A 12,296-nucleotide genomic window follows, 5' to 3' on the forward strand; every position below is an offset into this window, starting at 1 on the left:
TGCTCCTCTGTCCAGGTTCCTGGCTTTTAATCCCCTTTCTCCCACTCTACCGTCCTGCTGCTTTGGGCATGCCTGGGTTCCCTCTCCTCACCTGGATCCCTGCGGCTGACTGAATAAATATGGTGAAAGGATACACCCCAACACAGTTCCTAATTTTAAAGCACGCAGTATCCCCTTGTTCTCTTCAAATGACTACCTCCATATCCATATGCAGGTTCCTCACAAATACAATTAAGTGTTTTGGAATTCATTACTTGTTATGACCCACACAGTCGATTGCCTTTGCATAGTCAATAAAATAGAGTCAGACAAACATCTTTCTAGTATTATCAGCTTTCAACCAAGATCCATCTGACATCAGCAATGATAATCCCTCATTTCAAGTCCACTTCTGAATCTGGCTTGAATGACTAACAGTTCCCTGTCAATGTACTGCTACAACCACTTTCGAATTATCTTCAGTAAAATTTTACTTGTGTGTGGTATGAAAGAATATTTTTTTGATAACTTTCACATTCTGTTCTATCACATTTCTTTGAAATGTGCAAACATGGATATACAATTCTGGTCTGTTGGCCAGGTAGCTGTCTTGCAAATTTTTTGGCTAGATGCATGAGCACTTCCAGCATTACATATATTCAAAACATTACGTACATGCAAAACATTTCAATTAGTATTCTGGCATTTCCTGGAGACTTGTCTTTCACCAATCCCTTCAGTGCAGCTTGGACTTCCTCCTTCAGTACCATGCTTGATCATATGCTACCTCCTGAAATGGGTGAACATTGACCAATTCTTTTTGGTACTGACTCTGTGTATTTTTTCCATCTTTTTTTTTTTTTTTTTTTTTTTCCGATGCTTCCTGTGTTGTTCAATATTTTGCCCATAGAATCTCTCACTATTGCAACTTGAGGTTTGAAATTTTTCCTCAGGTTTGATTCATTCTTGGAATAATTATTTGCTACATATCCTGCTCTATGCCACAAATACTGTTACATTCTGAGAATGCAAAAGTGAACAAATCAGATATGGATCCTGCTATACATTCCAGAGGAGGAGACAGTAAAATAAAAATGGAAAAAATAAACTGGTAAGTGTCTGGAGGGCAGAAGGGAGGCAGGAAGGTAGAGAATCCTGGGGCAGTGGCCTATTTCAGAAAGACTTAATAGAGGTTTCTTCTCTCAAAGGTTAACATTTCAACTAAGACCTGGAGGATGAAAAGCACGTAACTCTGAGAAGAACATAGAAACAGCATATGCAAAAGATTCCAGGAAAGGAAATGCACAGTGTTGTTGAAGAAATGAGAGGATCAGTGTAAGGAGAAAAACCAAAAGATGGAATGTAAGAATCTAACAGAAGCTAGATCAAGTTGAACTTTGTAGGTCATGGTAAGCAGTTTGAATTTCATCTTCAGTGTAATAAGAAGTCATTAAAACTCGTTAGCAAGGAATAACATGACCCAATTTAGATTTTAAATAAGATGATGCCTGCTGTTATCTGGACAACAGAATGAGGTGACTAAGATCTGAGGATGAAGTAATGTGGAAACAGCACCAGTGAGACTAGTTAGGACACTTTTGCAATATTCTTACAAGCAATGTGGCTCTGACTACAGTAGCAGTATACAGAAAAATTAAAGACTACAGATGAATCCTAGCTTACAGCCTTGAGAAACCTGGTGAATGGTGGTAGGGGCAGAGTTGTAAAAATTTGAAAAAGAAGTGTTCTGGTCACCTAGTGCTGCTCTGATAAGGATATACCACAAATGGGACGGATTGAACAAACAGGAGTTTATTCTCTAACAGTTTGAAGGCTTTGAGTTCAAAACACCATGCTCTAGGGGCTGGCTGAAAACACCTCAGCCTTGGGCTGCAGCTCTGCCTCCTGCTCCCAGCCTACTGCAGCTAGAGGCTTTTCTTCACTCAGACAGCTGCTGGCTGCTGAGGCTGAGAAGCCCAAGGTTGATAAGTAAAAAGGCACAGTCCTGATGTTACCAAACCACATGGCAGGCCATTAATTCAGTACACTGTAACTCCCCAGGTCAGCAGAGCATAGCAGGCTGCTGAGCAATGACACGGCTACATGCAGAGTCCAAGCGTGCCATAAGCTAGAGACCATTTCCAAAGCTGTTTCTTATATACAGGAAGCAGCCCACATACCCAAAGCATCTACTCAACTGCTCACAGTAGATTCTACCATGGAGTTAATTACCAATCTCACCATGGGGAATCATTCAACTGCCTGGCCACTCAATCAGGCCCAGCCAAATTGACACACAAACTTAACCACCACAGGGAGAGAAAACAAGACAAGTTGGGCTTAAACAGATTGTAAGATACCTAAGCAGAGTTGTCTAGGCAACTGGATATATGAGACATTTTAAAAAAAAGGAGGGTAGGAGCGGATAACAGTATAACAAAGCAGATCAGTAAGACTACTATAAAAGAAAAGTCATCAATGTGAAATAAATTCTATTATGGAAGCATGAGTGAAAATGCTGAATGTTGTTGTTGTTGTTGTTGTTATGTGCCGTCCAGTCGGACCCGACTCACAGCAACCCCCCTCCTTGGGCTGACGAGGCAGTATCACTACAGAAGTAGATTGCCCAACCTCCCTTCCAAGGAGTGGCTGGATGCTGAATGTTAAGGCATCTTTTTTTTTTTAATTGGTGTTTTCAGATGATTAAGATCTAATAGGGAAAAATAAAATACAATTACATGATGAAGTTAGGGGCTAACAGACAAAATATAAGCTTCACCTGGCTTGAAGACTAGAGCCTTCCTTTCAAAATTCAAATCCATCAAAAATGTGAGCTTTACCAGAAGGTAAACTTCTAAACTATTTTATTATTTTAAAGAAGTTTCATACATCTTTGAGTTCTATAACAACATTGTGAGATACTGTTGTGTATAGATACTTTGTTGTTGTTGTTATGTGCCGTCGAGTCAGATCCGACTCTTAGCGACCCCTCTAGCACCTTATAAATGGAGAAAATGAGGCTGGAGGAGGTTAGCTGGGCATGCTGAAGGGGCAAGAATACAAACAGAGGTTTCTGTCCCTAGCCTACTACTTTCTCTACCATACATTCCTAAGTTTTGATATTTTACACTGATCATTATTTTTGGCAGTTTTATTTGGTAAGATGAATTTGAATAACTTGAGGAGACAGAACTTTAAATAGTAATACTATTTTTTAAATTTCTGGAGTTTAGATAATGTTTAATGTTTAAGCAGATTACCATAGAAACTGCAATATTGTTTGCGATTTTTTGTCAAAATACAAACTACATTCAATACTATCACTCATGAAAACCCCTTGGGAAATAATGGCTTTTGGATTCTGCAAGTCAGCGTGACATGGCATGCAAAATTGCATCTCATGCTGCGCCAACCAGGAAAATATATGTCATCACTATGTGACATTCAGAGTTTCATCTGGAAACTATAATCTTGTTCTGACTGCTAGAAAGGGGAGGAAAAAAAGACTGCATACAAAACAATTTGGTGGAATTTTTGCTGAATTATTGCCAGTTCGTGTAAAAACTAGAGTAACACACTTATTTCCAGAGAACTCTGATTTAGTTAAACTTGGAATACATTTCTAACATCTCAATGTTTTAGCAAAGAGATTTCAAATTAACTGGCATTATAGGGTAAATCACAGGTTATGATAACTCAAATAAATGATTCTAAAAAAAACTGCCATAATGAAACAGATAGTCACAAAATTAATAAATTTTGCAAAGTCAAACTGTATTATTCAAAACCGTATAAAACAAAATTCTTTTCCCTTAACTGAATAAATTTTAGGTTTAAAAACAAGCAAAAAAAAAAAAAAAAAACCCACGTTAAAGTATGCATTCTGTCTTACCCACCTCATGTCTTTCTATTTACAGCCCCCACTTTCAATTCATGTGTGCAATACCTTCATAATTCTTTTGCCTTATTCCTATCAAAACAGAAAGATGTGGGTTTGCTTTAGTCCAACTATTATATAATCAGCATTGTGTGTTTTAAACCTGCAATGATTAATAAGAAAAATTTAACATATAAACTGCACTAAACTCTCAGGTATTATACCCAGGTGCTGTGCTTCTGTTAGTCCCAAGACTTTGGGGATCAAACCTGATTCCCTTGAACACAGGAATGGGTACATGACCCAACGTGGGCTGAAACTGGGCCAATCATAGTACCTAACCTCTCTGGCCATAGTGAGTACCCAAGATGTAGGCACATGATCTACGACAGCCCAAACAGAACCCTCCTTGGGTATGTTTTAAACAGACACTACAAAAGATCCCTTTCTCTTTGATCAATTAGGTATAGCATGTTACTGAGGGGGAAAAAAAAATTGCCACTGAGTTGATTTTGACTCATAGCGATGCTACAGGATAGAGCAGAACTCAGCAAACCAAGAAGACAAAGTAAAACTGCCCCATAGGGTTTGGTTAACAGTTGAGCAATTTAACCACTGTACCACCAGGGTCCTATAAAAAAAATAATGCAAACTCCCTGCCGTCGAGTGGATCTGATTCACAGTGACCCCTCCTTGGGTTTCTAAGGGGGTATCACTACAGAAGTAAATTGCCCAACCTTCCTTCCCAAGAGTGGCTGGTGGGTGTGAACCGCCAGCCTTGTCAGCAGTCGGATGCCTTAGGCACTGCGCCACCAGAGCTCCTTGGGCTCCTAAAGCATATTACATTTTACATATGCACAGTTAAGCTAATTTACAAATTTTATTTACCTATTTTTTAACTGAATTAATCCTCATGTGATTAAAGATAATATATTTAGAAGGCGCTCTAGTGGGGTAGTGGTTAAGGCATTTGGCTGCTAAGCAAAAGGTCCATGGTTTGAACCCACCAGGCACACTGTGGAAGAAAGATAAGGAAATCTGTTTCCATAAAAATTTACAGCCTTGGAAACCCTATGGGGGTCACTATGAGTCAGAATCAACTTGATGGCAGTGAGTTAGGGGTTTTTTTGTTTTGTTTTGTTTCCGTATATTTAGAAGAAAAATGCAATACTTTCCCATTACTTTGGGAAGGATATCTTATTGATATAAGGAAGTTGAAAATTTCCTTAGCTAAGGTCAACGAAAATTTTTACAAAACTTGAATAGGATTGAAAAATAAGGATCCTGCCAGCAGTCAATGATGCCCTTTTCCCTTCTGATTCAGATCTGTGTATCTCATTGAGGTAGCTTTGATTATGCCAACCAGTAAAACCAACTATTGAAATAAGAAAACTGAATTAGGGACTAACTCTTCATATTATTAAAACGTAATGTTAAACAATATTTTTTTAAAGTAATGAAGCACAATAATTTTACTCTCATTGGAATAGCATTGATATATTATTAAAACACTATTGCAAAAATATTTAAACATTAACAAAATCAAATTTATTGTAGTATGTTTTATAACAATTATTACATTAATACATATAATTAATGTATAAATCAATAAAAGATGTGCCTTGGCTGCTGCTGGCTCTAAAGATTTCACTGATAGGAATACACTACTCTAATGTTACTCTAAGCTTAACTATCTTCAAATGGTTTATGTTTTCTATTCTTGTTTTCATTTATTTCTCCTTAGAATTTAGTAGCACTTTTCACAAATTGGGATTCTGCCTCAACAGTGTTGAAGCATACTGAGGAAAGAGTTTGGGGTTTGGGGAATTTATATTTTCTTCCTTCACTTGTATTGTTTTGACCCAGGCAGTGGCCACCATGTTCAATAGGTAAAGAGTAAAGTACTAACAACAGTAAAACATAGAATTAGAAAACTAGTTTCTCAACATTCAAGTAATTTATCTTCTACAGTTTTTTCCTCTTAACAAAATTTAGTGAAGTTTACAGTCTATTTTCAAAGTAAAAATGAGAAAAAGTTGAACTCACTAAAAGTAACTATACACAAATAAATCTTTTGTTTGAACAGGCCTGGAAAGACATAAAACAAGCTAGAGATATAACAGAACAATAATTTTTAAAAAAATTAAATATAATTACTAGTTCTGATTGAAGAGAATAAAGATTCCAAAAAGAAAGAACATTATGTACATGTTATAAAATGTGTGTAGTACTTTCAAAAATAAAAAATAATTAATCTAGTTTGATTAATAAACCAAAAACATTCTTGGGATTAATCAACCAATTATAACTACAAGATACTGGACAGGATACATTTGGAGACACACGGAAAAAAAGTTACATACTTTAATGAGCTTACAATTGACTTGAAGAGTACTCATCTGAACACTAGTCATACAAGAAATTCAAGTATGTGATAAAAGCCAAATAAGCACTGCAATTATTAGATATGACTATAAAAGATTATCATCAATAACCAAGGGATGTTTCATGTTCATAATAATCATTGGGTGATATCTTTCACATACATGAAACAACAACAAAAATGATAAGATGGCTGCCACCATCTGGACTATGGCAGATATATTAAAATGAATGTTCAGATGAATAGCTTTGTTAGTATGAATCATTTTACTTATAATCCCTGGTTCTTAAAAATTAAAAATCTATCAATGTCTTCAGGAGCAACTATTAACTAGCAAAAATTGGAAATTCCCATACTTAAAACCACCTTGACTTATACTTAGGAGCTCTGATGGTGTACTACTGCCTAAGGCATTTGACTGTTAACCAGAAGGCTGGTGGTCCAAACCCACCAGCCACTCACTCTTTGGGAGGAAGACTGGGCAATCTACTTCTGTAAAGATTTACTGCCTTGGAAACCCAAAGGGGTTGCTATGAATCAGAATTGACTCATTAGCAGTGAATTTGTGTTTGTTTTTTTTACTTATATTGCTTGTGGGAGCTCTGGTGGCATAGTGCCTAAGGCATTTGACTGCTAACCAGAAGGCTGGAGGTTCAAACCCACCAGCCACTCCTTGGAAGAAAGGTTGGGCAATCTACTACCATAGTGATACCACCTCAGAAACCCAAGGAGGGGTCACTCGATCCAACTCAATGGCAGTGGGTTTGGGTTTTTTTGGTTTATAAAGCCTGTGGCTAGAATAATTTTTTTTTTAACTTTCATTATGATTTCAGTGAAATTTTACAAAGCAGATTCATTTTACATTCATTTTATATTCAACGGTTCATACACATTTTTTGTTTTGTGATGACGGTTACATTCCCTTGCAGTATAGCAGCTCTCTTTCCACTTCCTCCCTGTGGTTACTCTTTTTCCATGTCTTTCCTGCTTTTGCACTCCTGCCTTCCTACCTTTCTCCCTGTGCACACACTGCCCCTCTTATTCCCTGTGGTAGATTGTTGTAAGGAGTGTCTCTCCCTGGTGTAGCTGCTCAGCTCATAGGCCTGAGAGTTGAGCAACAGGAGTGAGTTCAATTCCAGGTCTGAAGGGGTAACTCAGGGCCACAGTCTCGAGGGTTTCACTTACTGGTCTCTGTCAGACCAGTAAGCCTGGTCTTTCTTATGATTTTTAGTTTTGTTCTACATATTTCTCCCACTTTATCCAGGGTCTCCAATTTTGGTCCATATTTGAGTGGTTAGCATTGGTACTGGGCGCCATCTAAGCTCTTCTGGTCCCAGGGTCAATATAGCCTGAGGTTCTCATGGTCCATTAATCTTTTGGACTGTTAAAATATATATTTTTTACACTTAATTTCAAACCTTGAATAACATATTAAGTCAATGGGGGGGGGTGAGTCACAGAAAACAAAGAGTAACGTTATGTTTCTGTTTTTGTTTTTCCTTGTTGTTGTTATGTGCCGTCGAGTCGGACCCAACTCATAGCGACCCCTCCTTGGGTGGCCGAGGCAGTATCACTATGGAAGCAGATTGCCCAACCTTCCTTCCGAGGACTTGCCTAGAGAAAATGATACATTTCCTGACCTCTTACATTCTCTAAAATAGTACAAAGAACAAAATACTTAACCTGCATCAATACTTGTTTGTGGACAAAGAACTCTAAATTGGCCTTTAATGGTGTGTATCTCTTCTTATCCCTGTCTCAGAGAAAGAGGTACTCCTCCTGAATGTTAACTCCTATATTTAAGCATCAGATTTTATATTCTTCCTCGTTCTGGGAACTCTCTGTAAAAATTATCCCCAACCTTTGCTGTATCTCCACTTCTGCCTTCTCTTTATTTCTCTATAGCTACAGACATATCCAAGTGTGTCTATAATCAAATTTCTGATAGAGTGGTATACACAGGCTGTTTCTACTTCTTCAGTTCCCATTCATTGCCTAACAAGTGTTCTGGGCAACTGACCATATACAGCCTGTGTTTTAGCCTTATTGTTCTTGATGATGCTGTAACATACCATCCAGTTATTCACTCTATTCTTGAAACTCTTTTTCAATGGCTCCTCTCTATACATGTTCATCTGTTACCCACTCCTCTGAATGATGCTTCTCAATAGCCTCCATTGGTTCCTTTCCTTACTATTTAATGAAAACGTTTCTCAGAATTTAAGTTTGGTTTCTCTTCTCAATTTGCTACGTATGTTCTGAGAGATTGTATTTACTCTGTGGCTTGAACAAAGACTTACATGCAGATGACTCCCCAAACTATATATGTCTTATCCTGAAGAATCTAAGTCACATGCCAATACAAACCACTTTTATCAGCTCTGTCTTTTGATATCCCTACATACTATTTTGTATTTTTTCCCAAACATCAACTGTGACAGTATTTTATAGGTATAAAAAACATTTTACTCTTAAAGATTTTATGGCAGAGTTTGCTAAATGCTATTTTCCCCTTCATTTTAGTTAACAGAAATCACAAGTTTAGTCAGGTGCATGGCCTTAAAGATCAGACTACATTTCTAAATTCCTTTGCAGCCAGGTATGGTCAAGCATATGAAATGGGGTGTACAATTTTGGGAAGTCCTTCTTCTCTTATCTCCTTTCTGCTGGCTGAAATGTTGACTTGATAAACTGTCGAAGCTACTATCATGGGCCATGAGGTACGGTGGGGAATGGATACTATCCAGAGTAGAATAAGAAATTCCAGATTTCTCAGAGAGCCATAATGGCTTTGAAATGCTTACTCAAACTTTCACAAGAGACAAATAAAATTCTATCTAGTTTATATCACCATAACTTAGGATTTTCTGATCTTTTCAGCCAAATTTAACACATTTCAAAGTAATATAACCATAGTATTACAATCTTAAGGAACTCCGGTAGTGCAGTGCCTAAGGCATTTAACTGCTAACCAGAAGGTTGGTGGTTCAAACCCACTGGCCGCTCTGCAGAAGGAAGACGGGCCAATCTACTTCTGTAAAGATTTACTTCTTTGGAGACCCAATGGGGGTCACCATGAGTTGGAATCGACTTAATGGCAGTGGGTTTGTTTTTTGTTTTATTAAACTCTTACTTAATTTTAAAATACTCTATTTTAGAATGATTTCAGAAAATATAATTAGAAATATTATACCTAATAATCCAAAGCTCATTCCAAACAGAATTTTTTTTAGGGGGGGCCCCTGAAATCTTTTCATTAATTACCCATAATATAAATAATAAATCTTTAATATTTCCGAATTTTTCATATTTCTTTTTATGAAGTGGGAATATGCTTGACAATATCTTGAAATACTGATGCATTATAATTTTTTTTTTTATTATTGTTGGTAGATGCAACAATGATCCTGGAATATATTAAAGGACATACAGGGTAGCTGTGAGTCAGCATCAACTCAATAGCAATCAATTGTTTTGTTTAACCTGAGAAGAGAAAAAAGAACAGTAGTATTTCACTTTTGAGTGTCAGCAGGAACTTGGCTGTGCATCAGTAAGAGTGATATTCAATAAGAGAGAAGCAGAGCCTTCCATGCGCATCACAAACTCACTGGCGTCCAGGGAGGACATCTTGGTAATGCTGATGCAAAATTCTGTACTGTCTTAGCCCTCTGGGGCAGTGCTGCAAGTGTAGAGCATTCCTTTATGATCTCGGCAAAAAAAGACATCATGAAGTTGGCTGCTTATATATTAGATATTAAAGAGGAAATAGTAAATGACTGAATTTGTGTAGACCTGCTTTTCAGTGCTGGCTCTTCCATTAATGAAAGAAAAAAAGAAACTAATATTCATAGAGTGATTATAATATTCTGGCATTTTAAAAAACGTGTCATTAGCTATATGTGTAACCTTAGATAAGTTACTTGACCTCTTTTTGATCAATTTCCTTCAGTATAAAGTAAGGGAATACATACACCCAAGTGATTTATCTATGAATATATACACATCTCACTCTATGCCTTGCTTCAAGTATATGCTCAAGTATCACCTTTCAGTGAGACTTACTTTGACTATCCAAATGAAGAACCAGCAACCTGTCCCCACCCCCTCCAGATTCCTTTTACCCTGCTGTTCTGCCAAATCAGTTCTCACCTCCAAACATATTATATATTGTATTTATTTAGTGTTACTTGTCTTTCTTCCTCCTTCAACCAAGAGAAAAGATTTTTGTTGATTTTATTTCCTGTTATATCTCAAAAGCTCAAAACACTGTCTGAAACATAGTAAGTGCTTATTAAATATTTCTTGAAAGAAAAAAAGTCTTTCCACTTTTGTAATCTAATAATTTTTAAACATCAGAATTTTATAATAAACTTTCATGCTTCATGTATTGGGACCTGACATTCCTGCTATAAAAACACAAGCACTGAACTCATAGCTGATAGCTAATTTCTTATTAAGGAGCGCTGCTAGTGTAGTGCCTAAGGCACCTGACTGCTAACCAGAATGCTGGGGGTTCAAACCCACCAGCCACTCCTCACAAGGAAAGTTGGGCAATCTACTTCCGTAGTGATACCACCTTGGAAACCCAAGGAGGGGTCGCTATGAGTCAGATCTGATTTGACAGCACAAAACAACTTCTTATTAAGCAAAGATTATAAGTCACTTTGATTACAGTCTTGGAAAAAAAAAAAAAAACCAATTTAAACCTGTTTAACAAACCAACAACTTCAGAAAGCATTATTGTTAAACTCAAAATTAAAAAAAAAAAAAAGGACCTGGTTTGCTGGTCTGATAGAACCACTGAAACTATGCCCCTAGCTGGCCTTCCAGTCTGGAATTGAACTCACTCCTCTGGCTTCCAGCCAAACAAGACAGGCATATTAGGTAGATACACACCTTGGAGAGAACAATCATGGGAGAACAGAAGGATTGTGTATGCACAGGGAGACAGCTCAGAGGGTTAGGAGTGCATGGAGCTGCTTTATGGAAAGTGAATTTGCTCTGTAAATTTTCTCCCACATCACAATAAAAAAAAAAAAAATTAATGTTTTTGCCAACTTTTCTAATCCACTAGCATTCTCTTATTGTTAGCTGTTTTTTTTCCCTTTTTATTTGTAAGAATGAATGCAGTCCAAGATTTACTGTTTAACCTCTGCTCCTCACTCTACATTTTCTGCCTTAAAGAACTTATCAGTTCTGATAGCATCACTTATCACTTTGGTACAGATGACTCTAAATCTACACTTCTACCTTTGACCTCTCATCACAGTTTCCCAGTCTGTGGAACAGTGAAACCTGATGTTCCATCACTACCACAAAACATTACAAAAACTAAACTCACTAGCTTTCCCCACACAAATATCTTCTGACAATATATTATTCAATCAAATTCAAATCCTGAAGTTACTTTATTCTCTGAACTATGTCCCAGAAAGTCCACGTATCCTTTCTATTCTTCACATACAATGAAGTTTTTAATCTTTCCTTTTCTTTATTCATAGGTAAGGTTCCAGTTCATTTTCTTATTATCTCATGCCTTTAACAATCCACACTCATCTCCCTCCCTTTACCGATAAAAACAATTTCCACTTTTTCTGCCTCTTACCTCCACGCCATAATACTGTAGGCTTCACCAATATTAAAGGGAAAAAATCCAAACATAACCACCTGGAATTCAGACATTAAAGATAGAGGTGTATATATACATATTTTTTTTTTAATTTCATAATATTCCAAACCTACATACAAGTAACAGTACAATGAAAAATCATATATCTACCACATGAACCAAAAATAACTAAACTCAGTGCCATCGAGTCAATTATGACTCACAGAGACCCCCCTCCATTGGATTTCCAAGGCTATAAATCTTTATGGAAGCAGAATGCCTCATCTTTCTTCCACGGAGCAGATGGTGGGTTCAAACCACTGACTTTGCGGTTAACAGCCAAACGCTTTAACCCCTACACTACCAGAGTGCTTTATCTACCACATAGTGCATTCAAATCTCTATAGACTGCCCTATGTTTCAGATTTTTTTTCTTCTAGACAAAACAT

The 12,296-nt window shown here is 37.1% G+C and overlaps 1 protein-coding gene across 1 annotated transcript in view; it reads right to left on the reverse strand.

Moving 5' to 3' along the window:
* VPS13B (vacuolar protein sorting 13 homolog B) overlaps window positions 1–12,296 on the reverse strand; it is a 1,115,876-nt gene that overhangs the window by 602,550 nt on the left and 501,030 nt on the right. The gene's annotated exons all lie outside the window — the stretch shown is intronic.

Source organism: Orycteropus afer, unplaced genomic scaffold, assembly GCF_000298275.1.
Source record: "Orycteropus afer afer isolate SDZICR_OR568_19922 unplaced genomic scaffold, OryAfe1.0 scaffold00021, whole genome shotgun sequence".
NCBI lineage: Eukaryota > Metazoa > Chordata > Mammalia > Tubulidentata > Orycteropodidae > Orycteropus > Orycteropus afer.